Genomic DNA, 9556 nt, shown 5'->3' with positions numbered 1-9556 from the left:
TTATGGGGGGCATCATGTTCTAAATACCAAACATCAAAGATTCTATGAAGTTCATCCAGAAATCAGTAGGCAATGAAATGTGAAAGAAAGAGCATGGTCTTTGGAGTCAGCCAGACTGAATTCAGTTTTCATTGTCTTGTTCAGTATGATTGGTTAAGAACTCTAGGGTTAAGCAGAACTAGGTTAAAATGTTTTTCTGGTATTTCCTATCTCTGACTTTGGACAGATTATGCAACTTCTCTGTGCTTTCATTTTCTAATATGTAAAATAGAGATAGTGACACCATCCTCATTGACTTTTTTTAAAATAGAACTTTTTAAAAATGTTTTTTTAGTTGTAATTGGATACAATACCTTTATTTTTTTTATTATTTTTATGTGGTGCCTGGGCAAGTGCTCCACTGCTTAGCCACAACCCCGGCTCCTCATGACTTTTGGTGGCAATTAAATGAGAAAAATGTGTATCAGCCAGGGATGCCTCAGTTCCAAGTAACAAATGAGAACTCAAAATAGCCAAAACAGTAAAGACAATTTATTATTTTACATAACAAATTCAGAAATAGAGAATTCTCTGGATTGGCTCATTCTTTTTTTTCCAATGGCTTCTTTATCTTTATTTATTTATTTTTATATGGTGCTGAGCATTAAACCCAGTACCTCACACATTCAAGGCAAGGCAAGTGCTCTATCACTGAGCTACAGCCCCAGTGCCTCATTTATTGCTTAAGTCAGTTTTTTTCGCTGCTGTGACTAAAGGACCCGACCAGAACAAATGTAAAGGAAAAAAGGTTTATTTGGAGGCTCATGGTTTCACAGTTCTTAGTCCACAGAAGGCCAGCTCCATTCCTCATGGCTTGAGGTGAAGGAGGAGAGGGTAACAAAGGGAAGCAGAGAGAGTCCACTCCCCAAATACAACTTTACACCCAAAGCCACACCTCATTTCCCACCTTCTCCATCCATACCCTACCACTTCAGTTACCTCTCAGTTAATCCCTATCAGGGGATTAAATCACAGATTGGATTAAGACTCTCACAAACCCACCATTTCTCCTCTGAACCACCTTGCATTGTCTCACTCTGAGCTTTTGGAGGATACCACATCTAAACCATAACATTCATTAAGACCCAGGTTTGGGCTGGGGATGTGGCTCAAGCCGTAACACACTCACCTGGCATGCGCAGGGGCCCTGGGTTCGATCCTCAGCACCACATATAAATAAAATAAAGATGTTGTGTCCACCGAAAACTAAAAAATAAATATTAAAAAAATATTCTCTCTCTCTCTCTCTCTCTCTCTCTCTCAAAAAAAAAAGACCCAGGTTTGTTCCATGGTTATCCTCTACACTAACCTCAGTGTGAAGGCTTTCCTAGGCTAGATTTCCTCATGATCTTAAGTGTCTGTTACAGTTCCAAGCATTACATACAGACCCCAATATGCAACAGCAGAAAAAGGTCATTTTTTTCTTTTGTATCTAATAGTGAGAAAACCTTTTCCAGAAATTCCTTATTGATGTTTTCTCCCACATCTTTGACCAGAGCTGGGTAATAAACCTGACTTTAATTCAGTGACTGACAAAGGCGTGGCCAGTCATACTGGAGATAGAGTCAGTTTTCCTAAGGAATGAGTATCTGAACAAAATTAGGATCATGTTAGCAGAGGGCTAACAGAAAGACACCTAACAATGCCTGCTAAAACATTAAGTCTGGCACATGGTAATCATTGAATATTTGTTAGTTATTCTTGTTATTTATTCTTATTCACTATACAAACTTATTCAAGTCACAAATCTCCTAAATCCCCTATTTCCTCCTCTATAAATTAGGAATAGGATTATCTAATTTGTTGAATGGTTATAAAATTAAATGAAATCACATATGTAGTCTTTGGTGCTTAGTAAATAATAGCTAGTTACTATAATTATCTATAACTATTGTCAGAATACTTGGACTACAGATCTCCTGTGAAGGATCTTGGGGTTGGTCCCAGCCTGGAAAAAAACTCCGAAGAATGAGCACTAGTAACAATTTATAATTATTGTTCTACAGTTGTGATTCTGTATATTAATGTGCCAGACCCTAATCCAGTAGGTACAATTGTCCATTCCCAGTAGTTCCCCTTTGTTTCAGGAGGTCCAATGACACAATGATCTGTGCTAGGTGGTCCATTCCCCTGGCTTCCTTGCCCTTAGATGGTACTAGAGGCAATCCCACCTCCCCTACTAAAGGGTTCAATGGCCAAGACTAAAAAGCCAGATCACTTTGAGTCCTCAACTCAGGATGGGAACTTGATGGGCAGGAAGCATCTCCTGTCTCCTTTGCTTCTCCACAGCACCCAGGACCATGGCTGGGTGACCATGATCTGACCATGTGTCAGATCCCAGCTCCTATCCCAACTCTGTCACTTCCTGGAAGTGTGACCTTAGGCAAAGCATGTTATTCTAATTCCCAATATGTGTAAAATGGATTGGAGGGTCATCTTTTGTCACTTCCCCTCAACCTCAAGCCTCCAATCCTTGCAAAGACTTGGTGTTCCTGAATGACCACACTGCCTCTCCCCATCCTTTACCTATGCTACTTCCTCTGCTGAGATCAATGCCAACTTCATTACTATTCTCACCTGAGTCACCCCTCCTCTCCATTGAGGATGAGGTTCAGGAAAGTACTTCCTCTTTCTCCACTTCCCATCCACAACTTAAGTGATCCTAAAGCACCTTGCACTCAGCTGTATCACTGCATTGATCTCCCAGGATTGTAACTACTTTTCTGTCTTCACCACTAGATTGAGAGCAAGGTCACACATACACACACCCCTGACTTATTCCCTGCTTTACCATCTGATGAGTAAAGGGCATTATCAAGTATTATCACTGCACTGAAGTCTTAATAAGACTTCAGGGAGCTCTGCAGTTCCCAGTAAAATTGCCATGGGTGTTGCATGGAGCCCCAGATAGCACCCTGGAATCATTCCCCCTTCGTCCTTCTTCACTCCTGGAATCCCAACCACAGCAAAAAAGCATGATGACTTACTTCCTGAGGAGACTATCCCGGAAAGTGGAGCATTTCAATAAACAAATAATAAAAGTGTAGAACAAATGGAAGAGGGAAATATAGGCCCCCAAGAGGAGGATTGGAATCAGACTTGGCAAAGGGCTACGAATACATCCAAAGCTGACAGATTTATAATAGGGAATTTTGTGTTTCCACATGGACCTCTCCTGCCTCTAGTACAATAACAGGCAGGATGGGACATAGCAGCAGAGTGATTTGGAGGAGGTAGGACACCTAAATTCATTTTACTTGGAAAGAACTCTGAATTTTTACAGTACATCTTCAAACATACGAATCTTGAATGGTCTTAAGGGGATACAGATACCTTAATGCCCACATGTGCTCTCACTTTCTCTTCCTACTCTCTCCCCACCCCCCTTCTTTTCTTACACGCTCACTCTCTTTCTCCCCACCCCTCTCTTCCTTTTGTAGGGATTAATTTAAAAAAAAAAAATCATGATCATATTCCCATCCTTCTCCCAACAAATTAGAAAAGAGACACTTAGCTTATTTTTTATATTTCTGGAGCTCAGAAGGATTTAGGCATACCAGATTCTCCTATTTGTCTGAGTTGACCCAAATGTCTTCATTCCACATTTTAAGGTCCCATTCCTTCCAATCTGGTGCCTTAACTTCCATGTAAGAAGCCTGAGGAATTTATGATTCCTAATAACATTATAACTTTGTGCCCAAAGGATCAAAATTTTCAATTATATTAGTTCTACATAGCTCAGACTTTTAAAAAATATTTTAGAACTATAACAGAAGCTCTCTGTTTCTTTGAACACACTTAGAACTAAGATTTTAGAACTCTAAACATGTAATTCTTTTTATGAGATCTTTGACACAATCAGAAGCAGCCAGTCCATTTAAAATCCTTTTAATTAGCCAGTGCAATGATGCATGCCTACAATTCCAGTGACTTGGGACTCTGAGGCAGGAGGATTGCAAGTTCAAGGCCTCAGCAACTTTGTGAGACCCTGTCTCCCAAAAAAAAAAGAAAAAAAAAATGTCTGGGGATGTAGCTCAGTAGAAAAGTACCCCTGAGTTAAATCCCCAGTACCAAAAAAAAAAAAAAAAATCCTTTTAATCACAAAGACTTGCCTTCAACAAGCATTTCATCCTAGGTACTCACATGTGAGTTTAAATAACTTTTCTTTTATTATTGGTTCTCTTTAGTTATACATGACAGTGGACTCCATTTTGATATAATTATACAAGCATGGGTATCTTATTCTAGTCGGGATCCCGTTCTTGGGATTCACTGTGATGTTTTTATAAATGTACATAGCAAAATTAGGTCAGATTCATTTCACCGTCTTTCCTTTTCTTATCCTCCCTCCCTTCCCTCCATTCCTTATTGTCTAATCTACTAAACTTCTGTTCTCTTTTGATACTGCATGCCATGTCATGGACTATTAATTGTTGGGAAATGAAATTCACCAGAGGCTTCCAGATATGTCTTTGTATAGCCTCATAAAATGTGCCAAACTGCAAGGACTAAAATCCTCTGGCCCTAAGTCATTTCGGTATAGTTACAAAGACAATAAGATAGGTCAAGGGGGTCACAGCATGGCTGCTATACCAACTGTTCATTCCCCAGGGAGGAAGATGTGCTTGTTGACTGCTTGTTAAGCCCTTGGCCTAGGCTTTATCCTTAGGAAGAGCACAACCTTACTACATGTAGTTGCCATGTGGGCCATTGCATGCCCCCTGAGACTTATTACTCTTTGCTATCTTCCAGGAGGTTAGGGCTCTTCCCTGACACAGTGTCCCATTTTCCACTGCAATGAGGTCATCACTGAATTCTAGCTTGCTAAGGTCATATTACAATTCCAGATTCCCATCTTTGAGGGTCAGTTTCCCATGACCACTTTTCTATCAGTGAGTGTTCCATCAGGAAAACAATCATTCTAGATCAGTGTTAGCCAATATGATAGCCATGAACCCAGGGGCACTTTACCCCTGGACTACATCCCCAGGCTCCTCCCCATACCCTATTTAAAAAAAAATTGAGACAGGGTCTCTTAAGTTGCAGAGACTGGCCTTGAACTTGAGTTCCTCCTGCTTTATTCTCCTGAATTGCTGGGATTAAATGCATGTGTCACCATGCTCATCTACCACATGTAGCTATTTTCATTTAAATTATTAAAGAAAATGGAAAATTCAGTTCCTTAATCACATTAGCTACATATTGTTAAGAGGCACTGTATTGGGCTGCAGAATTAGGCTGTTTCTATCATCACAAAACGTTCTATGGGACAGTGCTGCTCTAGATAATTTCAAGCAGAAATAGATTTAATGCAGGAAACTGTTTACAAAGATGTTGAGAACTTGAAGGTGCCCACATTGGAAAGGGCATGAAAGGTTAGAGGAGAGATGAGGAAGGTGCTGCCACCCTGGGTGAAACGGTCTCCTGTAGATACTTGTTTACCAGGGACACGCTGCTGAGAAGGCATAGTGGCTCTGGAGGATCCTAGGAGCTGGTGCTGTTACCACTACTCCTAGAGTTGCCACCAAAAAGTAGAACAAAACAGAGTTTCTTACCCCTACACACTTTCACTCCCACCAACACCTTCTATCTAGCAAGGGGGTTCAAAGAATATAATTTGCAAGTTTCTATACTTCCTGTAATACTAAGGAGGGCAGAGAGGGTGGGAATGTATCTTACAACAAATAGACAAATAACTGCAAAGTGGGGATTTTATCGATATTATTAGGACAGGAAACAGGGTCCCCTACCTTTGCTTATATTTATTGGCTTAGCTTTAGTAACAGCTCTTCCCCTTCATGCTCCAGCATATAGAACTTCTTTCCATTTTTCCTATCACCTGGAAACTTGTTCCTCTTCAGATCTTACACTCTTCTTCTCTCTCTCTTTACATGGCTGGCTATCCATATCCTTCAGATATCAGTCAGATTTGACTTGCCCAGAGAGACCTTCCATGACTTTGCCAACCTGCCTAAAATAGCTTCATCTCTTGACCTCCTGTCCAACCATCTACCATCATGGCACTCTGTTTATTTTACAATTCTTGTTTTATTTTAAATTATCTTCTGTGTTTATTTTCTGTCTCTCCTTACTAGAATGTAAGTTCCAGGAAGGCAGGAAGCTAACTGCCTTATATTGTGAAGTTCTGTATTCTCAGCACTTATAATAGTTCCTGGTATATAATAGGCACTCAGAAAATATATATTACCCGAATGAATAGTTTTCATTCACTCTTCAGGTGTGAAATCTTTCCTCTCTCCCTAACTGGGTGAGGTATTTCTGCCATATGTTCCCAGAGAACCCACCCTTCTGTCATTATAACAATTATTACAGATGGCCCTCTGCACCCACAAGTTCTGCGTCCACAGATTCAACCAAATGAGATTCAAAAATAGTTGAGGAAAAATGCATTTATAATAAAAATGTACAGATTTTTTCTTGTCATTAGTTCCTAAGCAATATGGTATATAACTATGTACAGAGCACTTATATTATGTTGTGTTTATAACTAATCTAAAGATGACTCAAAGTATATGGGAGGATGCATGTAGGTTATATGCAAATACTAGTCCATTTTATATAAAGAGCATCTGTGGATTTTGGCACCTGTTAGAGTGGTCCTGGAATCAACCACCCATGAGTTCCAATGGATAACTGTGCTTCATATCTGATCCCTTGCTGGACTATAAACTCAATGAAATCAGGGGCCATGTCTGTTTTTCTCCTAGATGAGTCCCTGCTGCCTAGCATAGTATCTGGGTTATGGCTAGAAATGATAAATACCTGATACTGTTCCATCAAAGAGTTTGGAAGAAGATTTAGTGATGGTTATACAGAAACTAATCAAAAGAAAACAGTAAGGCAGTTATTAACTCTAGGAAAAAACTAAAATCTTAACAAGAATGAAAACTTAACTATAGAGCTTTACACAACTTGATTGTGACTAATATTCATAGAGTCATAATCAGAGCCAATAAGACTGTGCTAGTTCTGTTGGACCTTATTAATTGTTAAACAATTGAAATATTTCTATGCTGGTTAGTAGACACTAACTACCCTGAACTCTGAGTATTCTGCTGCCACTGCCCTGGCTGCCCCTGCCCACACTTCCCTATCTTAGAGCTCTCTAGAACTTCCCAGGATCTAGCACTAAAAATACAATACCAAGTATAGCCAGGGGCTCTAGAACCCTGCCCAAAAGGCCAGCATCTGTTTAGATCAGTTAGTACTTATACCATCAGCCTCTAGTCCCTTCTGGGCACTGCCTTTGGCTCCCTCTGAAGGCCTATGTCAGCCTTACTTGCTACACCTGCCTGCCCAGGTACCCTGCATGGGAAACATCTAGAGTCTGTTCTGGTGCCCCCTGCCAGTAACTAGCCTGCCTCACCTCCCATGCATAATCTCAGGTCCCGAAGTATTCTGCCTGCCCCCAGCAGGTTTAGACCTTACCAGGAGAGACAGTAATCCTAGAGGGGATGCTGGCATCTCAGAGAAAAAAAGATTTTTCATGGTAATTCTGCTTATAATATGTAAGTACTGAACAATTATTTAACCAAAAATTATGATATAATTATAGGTCTAGTATACTGGATTATAGGCAAGAAAATGAGAAATCTATTGTCAAAGTCAGCAGATAATGTTTGAACTTAAGATCAGGAGACAGCAGTATAAGTATCTTTTGGGAAAATGGAAGCATATACCAAAGAAACAACTGAATGAATTAAAAAGTATTTTGTTGTCTCTGAGGAGCAAAGTTAGAAGTGGAGAAGGATCGGGCAGGACTCTACTATTTTTATTATAAACCCTAGAGACTTTTGAGCTATGTGCATTTACTCTTTTAAAAAAAAATTAAATTTAGGAGATGGTTGCAAGAATCCTGATAAGAGGCAATAGCCAATAACAAAGGTAATGAGAAAGAGAAAAGTGGATCCAAGAATATTTAGATAATTCGGTATAACGTGGTGATTGTTCAGTGCAATAGGTTGAGGAAGCAGGGAGAGAAAAGAGACACAGATTGGTTACCTGGGTTGGAAATGATTCTTTCTCAGTGAACACTTGGATGCCAAAGGTCCCTCTAGGCATCACATATAGCAGAAATGACTAACCCTTTTTGGGAGAATTGGAACTAGTTCACAGAGAATCAGAGATTTGAGCTGAGTCTTCAGGGAGTATAGACATTCCCAGTTCCACAGGGGCTGAGCTCTAGGTGAGAAGGCATTATAATGGAAGTTATTCTTGGACAAGGGTGGTAATGATCAATAGGAAATACAAAGGCACAAAAGCTTCGGAGCATCATTTTGTGGGGGAAATAGTCAGTTGTCCCATGCAGTGTGGGTGTTTGGGAGGCAGTTTGGGAGAAAAAAAAATAGTATGAAACCAAGCAAGAAGAGAAGTTTGCAGCCAGAGTGGTCCTCTCCCTTGAACTTACGGCAGTGTAACAGGCACAAAGCTTTTGGGAAACAATTTAGAAATTTACTTTAGAGGCCATTAAAAATGTTTCTAACCTCTATGTTAGTGAATCTATTCCTGGGAATTGTTCCTAAGGAGATGCAGTTTTTAAAGGATGGGTGAGCACTATCCACTAAAATATTTATTGTATCATTATTGAAAATAGTGAAAGATTGGAAAACAACCAAAATTTCCATCAGTGGAGAATATGTAAGTAAAGGATGGCACGTTCACTCAATGAGCAATAAATATGCAGACCAATATGCCTGTCAGAATTTGGGTGAGCTTCCCAGGAGTCCTTTTGGGCCTGGGGAAGGAAAGGTAGTCAAATGTAGACAAGAGAGAAAAAAGCAAGGTGGATGCTGGGTGAACCTCTATAAGGGGAGCTACCTTTTTTGAGCATTTCCTTTTGGTATCACTTAATTCTTTCTGCAGTCCAATACAGGTGGTACTAAAACCATATTCATTTTTCAAATAAGATCCTAAGAACTCAAAGAGATGGAGTAATCCACCTAAGAGCTTGTAGATTCAAAGTAGAGGAGCTGAGATTAACTCAAGTCAATGTGGTGGCAGGGCAGTGTTTTTCCTTTGCAACATGATGCTAATCATCAATAAAGATCATGTTATCTAAGGGAAGTCCCTTTTACATGGCTACTGGCATTTTTGTTCAGTTTTGGGTAATAAGGGCAAGACTGCATGGACACTGGTGAATAACAAAATGGAAAATACTAAAATACAATGCTGAGCAGTAAAAATAGAATGTGTGAGGATCACGAGTTCAAAGCCAGCCTCAGCAACAGCGAGGCACTAAGTGAGACCCTGTCTCTAAATAAAATACAAAATAGGGGATGAGGCTCATAGTTGAATGCCGCTGGGTTCAATCTCTAGTACCAAAATCATCATCATCATCATCATCATCATCATCATCATCAAAATAGAATGTGTAGTTGTACCAGAGATAAAAGCAACCAAAAGCAATTATGTCCCAGAAAAGGGCAGAAATGAGCAAGGAGAAATGGGAACAGGTAATGTGTGAGTGTTCTTTTTCCTCTTTCTTTTATTTTTAGGG

This window comes from Urocitellus parryii, chromosome 4 (genome assembly GCF_045843805.1).
Source record: "Urocitellus parryii isolate mUroPar1 chromosome 4, mUroPar1.hap1, whole genome shotgun sequence".
Taxonomy (NCBI): Eukaryota; Metazoa; Chordata; class Mammalia; order Rodentia; family Sciuridae; genus Urocitellus; species Urocitellus parryii.
This window is presented reverse-complemented; position numbering follows the sequence as displayed.